The sequence below is a fragment of the Hipposideros armiger genome, unplaced genomic scaffold, assembly GCF_001890085.2.
Source record: "Hipposideros armiger isolate ML-2016 unplaced genomic scaffold, ASM189008v1 scaffold_184, whole genome shotgun sequence".
Lineage (NCBI taxonomy): Eukaryota > Metazoa > Chordata > Mammalia > Chiroptera > Hipposideridae > Hipposideros > Hipposideros armiger.
The window spans coordinates 709344-721550 of NW_017731534.1; positions in this window are offsets into that span (position 1 = coordinate 709344).

Sequence of the window (12207 nt, forward strand, 5' to 3'; positions counted from 1 at the left end):
CCCCCCCCCAGCCTCACCATTGGCTGGAAAAGCGACGAAGCTCCGCCTTTGAGTAGCCATGGCCTATACAAGATGTCACCCTGAGGGCAAAGTGGTGTCAGGGCAGGTTCTCAGCTTTGCTGATTTTGCCAATAGTTGGAGTAGTTTCTGAGCCTGTGGGGGTGGCCTTGAGCAATAGCCTATGCTACCCTTTGCGGGTTACTTTTGTCATTTTTCATGCCCTTTTGACAGCCCCAGGGGTCGGTGCCAGAGTTTGTACTGCCAATTCAGACACAGAGAAATGCGGTGGGAACTAAGTGAGGCAAGTGTTTGCAGCTGCTTGGAAGTGCTCCAGGTGCAGAGGAGACGTGTTGAATCATTGGGTGAGAAAGGGCTTGTGGGAAGAATGTCAGGTGGGCCTGGGGAGGGGTTGACGACCAACCATTCTCACCTTTTTTCTCCACCCACCCTTGGGAGGTGCCAAGAATTTTCTTTATTGGAAATAGGTGTAAGGCTCACTTTTCAATCATATAACTTGTCTCTAGTACTAAAGTATTGTGAAGTGAGAAAGTTAACCATTCATTACAGTGTTACTACGGCTAAAATGGCTAAAAGAGACATTAACTATATATTTATTAAAATTGGCTTCTCATCCTCAGTTGGAATAGCTTGCAGAGACCACTGTAAATAACACTGTAAAGTGTAATCAGAGTATTGGGGTGGGGGAGGGGCATGAAGATTGTCAGTCCTTACTGCTGTCCAATTATTTTCCCTCCTTCCCTTGTCTAGAAGACAACAGGGGTCATACAGCCCAGGCTGGGGTGTGTGTGTTGGGGTCAGGGGAGCCTTCTCATTTGTCCCCTGCTATCTTCCATGCCATCGCTAAACCTGCATTTCCAAAACAGGTTGCCTGGGCCTCTGATCTGTTTCCCTTGAAAGGACATAATAAAACCCTTTAAGACCTATCTGTCTCTCCCCCATTCTGAAACACCCTCGTATTTCCTTTCTCTGATGCCCATAATCTGCGTCTTCCCCAGCCCTGAAAGGGATTTTAACCTGTTTTCCTCTACCAAAACTACTTAAGGGCAATTCCTATAGAGTGGCAGTTACTGACATGAGAAAAACAAGTCCGTACTTGCCTTAGAATGAGCAACGAAGTTTTTCCACAGGCCCCAAGAGTACATCTTTCCAGCGTCACACACCCAGGATAAGGACTAGTCCTTATTCTGTCTGTCTTTGTCCCTCCCTCGGAAGGTGTGTTCTGGGAAATGCAGAACAGTGATGGTGCGATGGGGTCGTGTTTTAGGGGCATTTTTCACGGATCTTCTGGGTAGTCACACACTTCCTGAAACCTGGGGAGAGGGCATCCCAGTAATGTTCGGGGTAAATGGTCGGTGTGGGCTGGCCATCCCAAGAGTGTCTCTTTCCAGGGTTGGGAGGAGAGGGTGCCACCCTGGGGAGTAACAGAGCTCTGCGTGCCCCGCTTGCTCTATGTGGGGTGACCCGGGAGCGAGGGGGTGAGGCAAGGAGTGTAGGTGGCAGTCTCCTTGTAAGGACGAGCGGATGCCTGCTACTGGGAGTGCGGGAGCCTAGAAGGCACGCACAGGTTTGCTGGTTGTAAGGTTCATGCGCATGCCCTAGTATGGTCTTCCTCTCTCTCCTTGTCACCCACCCCCCAGCATGGAATCATTATAAGGGGTTTCCTGTGGTCTGGCGAACGGTAGTGGGGTGGGTCCCAGGTTGGGCAAGTAGTTACAAATCAAAAGGAGCTGTTCCCAATCACCTCTAGCCTGAATGAAGATTGTAAGTGTACCTTCAAACTTCAAAATTAGCACTCCAAATCCAGTCTCTGATGGAACAACAACAAAAATGTTATCTTGTGAAATAGAGGCAAAGTATAATCACTCTTTTTTTTTTTTAATCACTCCCCCAAAGCACCGTTTAAACAGCCCTCCCTGAGTCGTGGCAACCTAATAAAACCCAGCTTTTGCCAAAATGCAATTTTGGCTGGTTATTCAGAGTTTCCTCCCCTTTCCAGGTTTATTTAAAGAGAAATTGGGTTCAGACTTGATGTTTGGACCCTAGTATAATTCTCATTCTTGTGCCTGTTTGCCTTCTCCCTCCTCCATTAAAATGCCATACACCTTTGTCACACACTTTGTTTTGGATTTCAATGGAATTAGTTTCTTAATAGAAAATGAATGGTCACTTGAAAGGCTGTTGAGCCAGGAGAAAGCTCATTGTGTAAAGGGGAAGCAGGTGTGTTATCAAAACATGTGAGTTATCTAAAATAAAGTCAAGAGTTTTTAAAAGCATAAATTGGACCACATCTCATGTCTGAACTCTCTTGTTTGGGAGAAGGGAGAAGTGTGTAAATTACCTCATAATTGATATAGGAAAGAGTTATCTCGGAGAAAGGGAAGAGGTGGTGATTTCCTAGTAAAACGTCAGGCCGGAGCTGCCAGGTGGTGGGGAACAGCCGGTACTCCAGGCCTTATCTCTTGTCACTGTCCTGGTTTTCCTCTGGAGCTTGGATCCAGGTGCTCTGGAGTTTTGGTTTGTTGAGTTTTCAGGTTTTCTGTGGTTATTGGTGGGGCCAGGTGTTTTGTTTTATTTTGTGTTTGAGGCATTCTGGAGTACATTAGGGTCCTAGAATGTTGAGGCCCACTAAATTAAGGAACGACCACTGCTTTAAATAACAGTTCCATGTAAGTGAAATTCAGCAATTTGAACTGCTTCCAAACTGTCACTGGCTGGTAAACAGGGGTGAAAAGTATACATCCACACTGTGTCACAGTTGACACAGTTTAATACTTATGTATAAACCTGGGCTGTCCCACTGATGTATAGTCACTCTAGTAGTAAGGCACAAATGTACTTTCATCAGTCGTGGGAGTGAGCTAGACGTTTGAAAGATGTAAAGTGATTGCCTTCTCGTTTTCCTTCTAAGAACTGATCAGTTAGTCCAACTCCCTGTGTTTAAGGCTGAATTTGGAAGAGTTAATATACTTCTGATAGGAAACTACTTGTCCAGGATATCCTGGAGTCTGCATTTCATCTTAGTGATTTATAAAGAGAAAACAAAGTCCGTCTCCCATTGATAACAGTAGGCACAGCTATGGAAGAATTGGGAAGCATCAATGAAGAAATCAAGTCAGTCAAGACTGAGGTTGAAGAAAAGCAGAAGAGGCTTTCCAAGTTGACTGTAGCACTTGGAGAGCTATTGTGAGGCCCTATGGGCCTTGAGTGATACAAATGTGAGACAAGATTTTCCTGAAAATAGCCAGTTTCCAAAAAAAAAAGTGAAATGAACCATCAAAGAACAAAGTCAGCCTAGAAAGTATGTGCTGGACCACAAATGTCCAGCAGCTGATCTTGAATATCACCCCTTGCTTAATTATTCTGCAGGGCTGCTTGGGCATCTAATGCCAAGCAGGATGAGACTGACATGCAGCATTTCTGCCACTTGCAAAAATCTGCCACTTAAAATTGCCACGCGTCCCTGGAGAGCCAAAGATCTTATGTTTCACCAATAAGAATTAAAATCTTCAAGATTCTGATGAAGATGACCTTGTGATAGATGCACCTCCAATCATGCCTGCTTGTAAGAAATTTAAACCATTCAGAGGCTTCACATATCCGAGTATGAATGAAAACATACAGATAATGCCCCCAGAGGAGAGAAATCTTCAAATTAGGGGCACATAAGAAGAAAAAAAATAGATAAAACCCAACTAACCACACAAATTTATAATGACAGTAACAAATTAGAACCACTAAAATTACTCATGAAAACCTCACTAGATATTAAAAGTAATGTAAACTTTTGTGGTGTTAAAAACTGCATCTCTAAGAAGGAAAGCTTTGGTGGTGAGAAAAAGTATGTCTGTATTTCGGAAGAAAGTACATGTCTTGTGCATCTCTCAGTGACAAAGAAATACAGAATGAAAGGCATAATGAAAGTTATCCAAAGGGCAAAAGACATGTAAAAACAATTTATGATACTCAGAAAGAAGAAACTGAATGTCAGATTCAAGCCAACCCCAAATCGCTTTATCAAAATTTAATTTTGCTAAGAGGCTTAGTGAAAATGACATTCTTTCTGATTCTGATGACACCATGAAGGAATGTCTTCAAATTTTCAACGAGTTCACAGAAAGTAAAGCTTGTAAGGGAGAGATTGCTAAGCAAGTTGGTCGGCTTTTTTTTTTTTTAATCCTTTTCCTAAATCTTAAAGGAATTTCCCTTAAATACATATTCTCTAAATATTCTAAACTCTGAAGAATATATAGTGTAACATGTCTATATAGTAGCATATATATGTTCTAATACTTGTGATCAATAATATATTGGAATGACAAGGTAAACACCTTGATAATTGCCAGCCAGGGTCTTGCAGACTTGACAGTTTCCAGGGGCCATGGTATTACATACAGTAATTTTTGATTTCCCAACTTAGAGGAATCTTTTATAGATGTATGTCAGATTATCCAAATTAAATTATATTTTGTGAATTATTTCTTAATAAATTGCCTAGTATTTTGATTGTTGTGGCTCTCTGCGAAACATGTTAAATTTGCCTTTACTACGCTGAAATTGGGTAATTCTTATCTTTTCCCCACTAGGCTTCAGGAAAACAAATGGAATTGAATATGTTGGATTACCAAAACATTTCTGGACCCAAAGCAAGAATTGCACACACTGCCAAGTTTGATGTGAGTCATTTAACCGCCCTCTCCCTCCCCTCCTTTCTCTCTCCCCATACATTACTTTATAGAGTGTATACCTTGTCACTTCTAGCATTAAGTATATTCTAGCACTTATTTGTCTTTCTATCCACCAGGGTCCCAAGTGGGCAGTCCACAGATTGATTCTTACTTATAAGCATTTTCCACATCATTCATTTTGTCCCCATTATCTAACATTTTCATTGAAAACAGGTGTATTGTTATTGTATAGCTTTTTACCTGTAAATTAATAGGCCGATCCTCATTATTTGTGGACCCTGTATTTGCAAATTTACCTATTCACTAAAACTAATTTGTAGCCTCAAAGTCAAGACTCATGATTTTGTAGTCCTTTGTAAACATGGACAGTAGCAAAACATTTGAATTGCTTGACATGCACATTCCCAGCTAAGGCTGAACAAGTCAATACTACCTCCTTGTTTCAGGTTTCATACTATTAACACATTTTCTTTTCTCAGTCTATATAGTGCACTTCTTTTGCATTTTTGTGTTTTATTGTTGATTTTGCTGTTTAAAATATCTCCAAAGTGTAGTACTGTCTAGTGTTCCTAAAAACGAGAAGGCTGTGATATGCCTTACAGAGAAAATATGTGTGTTAAATAAGCTTCATTCAGCTATGAGTTATAGTGCTGTGGGCTATGAGTTCAATATTAATGAATTAGCAATATGTACTAAAGTATCTTTAGACAGAAACACACATCAAACAAGGTTATGTTATTGATTGATGAAAATGGTGTGACCAGAGACTCACCTGAGCCTAATATGGTATTTGCCGTAGGAGCCGCAGTTCAGTATTCACTAATTCAGTGTTTGGGGGATTATAGAGCATAACTACCATGAATAAGGAGAATTAACTGTAGTTTTTCAAAGTAACGTGAACCTCTTCTTTATATCCATGCTGAAGTTTTTTATAACATGTAAAGAAACTGAAGAAGCACTACAGTGAGTAGTATGCTTTTAAGACTTTTATGTTAGAAAGTGCAATTTGGGCCGGTTGAGTGGCTCAGTTGGTTAAGAGCTCTCTCAAGAGTGTGAGCTCTGAGCAACAGCGGTTCGATTCCTGGCCCGAGCTGAGTTGCCGCTGAGTTGTCAACAGGTGGCAGGATGGCTCAGCTAAAAAAAAAAAAAAACCAGAAAGTGCAATTTAACACCAACTTTCTCTGCTTCAGTCTCTGAGTTATTTGTATTGGGTACATACCATCAGCAGAATCTTCTGCATGACATAAAAAGAGTGTATGCTTCCAAGTCAAAAACAAGAACCTTAATTCCAGTTTTTCACAGAGTGTTCTTGGATGTTCTTGGACAAGTTATTTCTCTGAGCTTCATTTTCTTTATCTGTGAAATAGATATTTAGTGTCTATCTCAAGGCCACATATGTAGGTACTTACTAGTGTCTTTCCCCTTCTCTCTTAGTTATGAAGAAAGTTTTTTGAAAGCTAACATTATTTCCTTTTAATTGTGAATGCTGTGGTTTTACTGTACTATATAACTCCCTCTGTTAAATTCTTAATATTTAAATAATTGTTGGTTTAATCAGTAATTTTTTTCCTTAAATTCTCACAAATGGAAGTGACTGGACAAAAGAAGATAAATTTTCAAGCTATTAAGAGTTTTAAGATTTTAAGAGTATGTTGCCATTATCGCTGTCCCGAGGCTTGTGACAATATTACTACACAGTGTTTCAGGGTTCCTTTACTGCATACCTTTACCAAAAATGGGTATTATATATATATATATTTTTTTTCTTAAATCTGTAAATCTGGTGGCAATTTTATTTCCTCATTTGATATTACATTTCTTTGGTTACTAGTCAAGCTGAACATTCTTTCATGTGTTCCATTCTCTTCTTGTCATGACTGTGGCTGTGGAGAAGTCTGATGTTAGATTTCTCCCTTTATGAGTCCCCTAATATTTTTGCCTGGGTACCTAAGGGATTCATTCTTTAATGTAAAATTCCAGTAACTTCGGTAGGGTGTGTCTTGTCAGCTGTTTATTATAACATTTTTACTTGCATACAAAGTGTCATTTTCACATGAGATTTAATTTTTTTCTCATTTCAAGAAAATTTTCTTAAGTTACATGCTTAAATAGTCATTTAATTTTATTATTTCAGTTTATTTCAGGGAATACTCCAATAACGTGTACTGGATCATGTGTTTTATTGTAAATGTAGTCAGTTCCAAAAACCTCTGTGCAAAAGGAAAGTGAAATTATCAATCTTATCAGTTTTTAAAGTCATTATAAAGCAAATTATTTAGACATTTTGAGCCTTAGGTTCCTCACATTTAAATGACAGTATTCGTATGTGCTTTGATATGTTAGGAACTTGCTTCAAGAAACAAATGAGTTCAGATACACTACAGTCTTTTCATAGGCTTTGCACTGTATACTCTACTCAAATATACAGTGGTCTTCAGTTTGTGAAGATGAATATCTGGTTCTTTGCTTGGATTCATGAGATTAAGTTTATTTTTTCCTCTCAAAAAAAAATAACCATAAACACAAAATGTAAAATAAGTTGCTTTTGATATGTGGCACCATTTTCACCACCACCACCCGCACCCCCATCCCTTGAGTTAGATAAATATTTACCATATTTATCCATTATATTGCAAGTGACATTCCTTGTTCATAGACTTTGGATTTAATATTTTCATTTAATTATTCACTTTGTGATCTAGGCTAAAATAGAAGAAAAGGCCATTTATGAATACTGTGGCGTAGAAATATGTATGTGAACATAGTGATACATATTCTTAAGAAACTGAGAGATCAAGGTAATTTCTTTTCAAATCAAGTAATAAGATAAAAATTTGTGATTAACACCTGATACCGTTTCTTCATTAACAGGGTTGCTTTTTTAGATATGTATTTTTAAAATATTCTCTTGAGTAGAATTTGCAGGTGGCATTTTTGGTTGAAAATAACAGATCGGACTTGAAACAGGATGCATAAATATAACTTCATTGAAAGAGGTTATCACTGATATATTTAAATTTGGTTTCTGGTTATAAAAGTAATTCACTTCCATGTGTAATAGTATTCCTCAACTTTTTTTTGTTTTTTTAATTTTTGTCCCAAGAAATCTTTTTAGACATTGTATTTTTCTATCTCCCAGCCCCACTGCCTAAAATTAAGTACTAAGGGATAATATTTTGTCAGGTAAGGCTGAATTTTGAGGGGCCACAAACTATTGTACTCACTAAGAAATTTTTTTCATTTCCTGAGCCATTTTTGCTCCCTTGGGGGCAATACCACCTACCTTGAGAATGCATGGCATAATTCAGTACAGAAAAACATTTTTTATAAAAACAGCCAAAGACAACTCTCTTCCAAATCTATTATATAGCCCTTTCTTTACATGACTACAGAGATGTATATAATTTTAATAAATGCAATGATTTATATATATATATATATTTTAACTTTTCACTGAAGAAAGTATCATAGAGGTCTTTAGTCAGTTAATCTAAAATCTATGTTAATATCTAGATCTATATCATACTTTTTAATGACTACATGATAGTCTATTGTATAAAACCTATATTGTAGATATTCTATGATATGGAATGTATACTATAGATGAACCAAACACATTTGAGTATTTAGATCACTTATAATTTTTTTACCATAAATTCTATGATAAAATATAAGTGTGAATTCTAACATTTCCTCCTACTCGAGCATATGTATCCTTACAAAAGTTCCTGTGCAAAGAGAAGCTAGCAGAAAGGGTCTGCACATTTAAAATTGGTATATATAACTGCCTCCAGAAAGGGCTTGTCCATTTACATTTCTCACCAATAAGGTAAGTGTATGTATGTTTTTCCTCACACCTTGCCAAACTTTATCACTTTTTTTTTCTCCTTTTTTCTTTTTTATTAGTTTCAGGTGTACAAAGCAACGTACTAGTTAGACATTTATACCCCTCACAAAGTGATAACCTCCCCCCCAGTCTACTACCCCTCTGACATCATATATAACTGTTACAATTCCATTGACTCTATTCCCTATGCTGTACTCCACATTCCACATCCCATCACTCTGTGTGTGTGTGTGTGTGTGTGTGTGTGTGTGTGTGTAATTATAGTTGACATACAATATTATTCTACTTCAGCTTCAGGTGTATATAGCGCAGTGGTCAGGCATCTACACAGTCTATGAAGCGATCCCCCTGATAAGTCCAGTGTCCATCTGGCACCCTACATAGTTGTTACATTGTTGATTATATTCCCCAAACTGTATTTCATATCCCTGTGACTATATTGTGGCTACTAATTTGCACTTTCTAATCCCTTCACCTTCTCCCCCATTCCCAGCCCCCACCCATCTAGCAACCATCAGTTTTTGTTTTTTTTCCCTCCGTATCTCTGAGTCTTTTTCTGTTTTGTTTGCTTGTTTATTTTGTTCCTTAGATACCGCATTTAATATCACTTATCTTCTTTCAAAGTGAAAAGGTGCGGATGAAAACTGAAATTATTTTAGGTTTGTTTGTTTTATTACTGTGAGTTTGAAGACCTTCCTTTTTTTTCTTTCTCTTTTCAAATTCCTTGTTTGCATCCTTCTGCTCCTTTTACTAAGTGGCCTATTCCTTTGGGACAAACTTTTGCATATCTCCTCTTCCTTAGTTTGTCACTTATGCTTCAACCTTATTTATGAAGATTTTTTATAATATAGAAGTTAGTTTCAAAGTTTAATCAATCTCCTTTATTTATTTATTTATTTATTTATTTATTTATTTATTAGTTTCTGGTTTTGTGTCATGCTTAGAATGGCTATTCCAATCTCAAGAATATAAAAACTGTTCATCTATGATTTTCTTATGGTATTTTTTAATGTATGACACTAAGTAGATTTAAATACATGATTAAAATATAAAAATTCTCTTAACTAGTTTTTTCATGGTATTCCAGCTTTTCCTCCTTCTTTTCATATTAAGTATAGCACATAGAAATAAGACATAGAGGTCAAAGTACATATTTTAAATATTTCTACTGAAAATAGCAATGGTTTGCAAGCTGTTACAGGTGTGCTAAATTATGATATAAAACTCATTGACTCAAATTTAGATATACTCCATCCAAAATATATTAGTTTTGGCAAATAGGAATTTAGTTGTTCAATAGATTTAACTTTTTTCCCAATTTGGAAATGATCATGAAGATGTTTGGTCTCACAAGTTGTGCTGCTTTTAAGATAAAAATAAATGTTTAACTATGCTATAGACCTTGTTTTTCTTCTATATGGTTTTATCAAGCAGAGAAATTCATTATCTCAGGATAAAAGTTTTCTCAGGAGAAAAGTTCTTATATGTTTTAGATGTGTCTGGAAGCAGTAACAATAAGACATCTGATTGAAAAAAGAATGAAAAGAAAAATGGTAAGCCTACTGTAATAATGATAGGCCCTTGTAATTGTTACCTGAAAGGGGAAGTAAATTTGGCATAACAGAATTATTATATTATTGTTTATGAAGGATCAGCTGCATACTCTGCACATTTGATATCCTTTTTAAGAATTAGTATAAATAGACAAAAAATGGGCTTTTATTTAAGCAATATTTGGATTGAATCCTCAACTTTTTTTTTTTCTAAATAACATTTATCCAGTCTGCAGGACTAATGCTTCTCAAACTTGACATGCACCGACTTACCTGGGAATCTTGTTAAAATGCAGATTTTGATTCAGTAGGTCTGGGAACACACTCAAAGTCTGAATTTATAACGAGGTCCCATGAGCAAGAAGCTAGAGCAAAGGAATTATTGCATTTAGTTATATTTAAATAATACCAGATGGTAGTGCTTCTGCTCAAAGAAAGCTTTATATATAAAAAAAGAATGAAAACAAAGTAGGTGCTTTTATAATCGCCCAGTTCTTCTCATACAGCAAAATTCTTCCTTTCACAAAAAGGTTTTTGCAAAAGAGTGCCTAGCAAATTCTGCTAGACTTTTAAACAATAAATTAGAAAAACTTTCTTTGGAATCCATTAGAGTGAGGGGATCTGGGCCTGGGTTAATGATGTTGGAAAGAGTTCTTTGAACTTTAGCTGTTTTGCTAAACGCAGAGTCCTGTGTCCCATTGTTTCCTTCTTGTAAGCTTTTGTACTGTTCTTATCTGAGTGTTAAGAATCAATAAGCATGATTCAGAACCAGGAGACCTGGATTTGTGTATCAACTGTGCTGTGTAACCTCGGTCAGGTGCCCTCACTTTTCCGAGCCTCATTTTTTTTATCAGTAAAGATGAAGTCAGTGCATTAGCTTCTCTGAGCTACTGGAAAGTTTAAATAAAAGTCCTTAAAATAGTTTTTGGCATGCTTACTATGCACCAGCCATTACTGATATAATTCTTACTGTCTCTCACCCAAAGCATAGGACATCACGTGGTGCAGGGAACAATGCTGATTTGTTTTTGTTATTGAAGGATATGAAACCTTGGATTCTTTTAGGCTACTCCCTTACTAATATTAGTCAGAATCCTAGCATTTCAAATCTGAAAGGGTAGTAGACTCTAACCTTACCACTAATTAAAAAAGAAAAAAAAAATGCTGTTTAAATTTTATTGAGCAGCTTTTTTTTTCCCCCTTAGGAATTATTCTCCACAGACATCTTAAAGATTACCTTCTAACCGAAGAACAGTTACATGAAAATAACTATCCCCAACCCAACCCTGACAAACCTGGAAGTATTCCTTTAAACGTAGGCATGACCAAAACTCTGGTGAATGGTGGGAAGTATAAGGGACTGAAAATTATCCTTTCTACACGCTAAGACTGAGTCCTAAAAGGGTTACTCCCCTTTCTATTTCATTCCCATTATCTAAATACTTTATTCATTATCTATTTTATTAAATCTTCTTAGCAACCATTTCAGATAGGTACTGTTATTACCTCCATCCACACAAATGAGGAAGCTGTGGCTCAGATAGGTCAAATAACTTGTCAGCGGTCACTGTGAAAATGAGGGAGAGCCAGGATTTGAACCCAAGAAGTCTGACTGTGGAGCTCTCACATACATATGCAAAGCCATGTTTAAATAATTCATACCTTCTCATAAGGAATTCTTATAAAAAGATTTAGAATTGGTCTTATTTTGCATTTTCTCCAAATACTGGGCCTAATTATTTATATTCATCCCCACCCTCCACTCAAAGAAAGAGAGAGAGACAAATAAAATATGCAACATGACAACTGTCAGGTCTTAAGGCTATTGGAGTTTGAAAGGCAGTTATAAAAATAGCTTTCATCTTTTTATCTTCATCTTTTGCATCTTTATAATTTTCCCTTTGGAATTATCTTCACCATTTGCTTTACTACTTTAAAAATCTTTTCAGTGGACGACAGTACACTTAGCAGTTATGAACATGGGCTCTGAAGGAGGAAGTCAGGCAGATCCGAGTTTGGATGCCGGATAAGTCATTTCACCTCTCTCAGCCTTCATCTCCCCATTCTGAATAATGTGATACTGATGGCTACCCCATCAGGT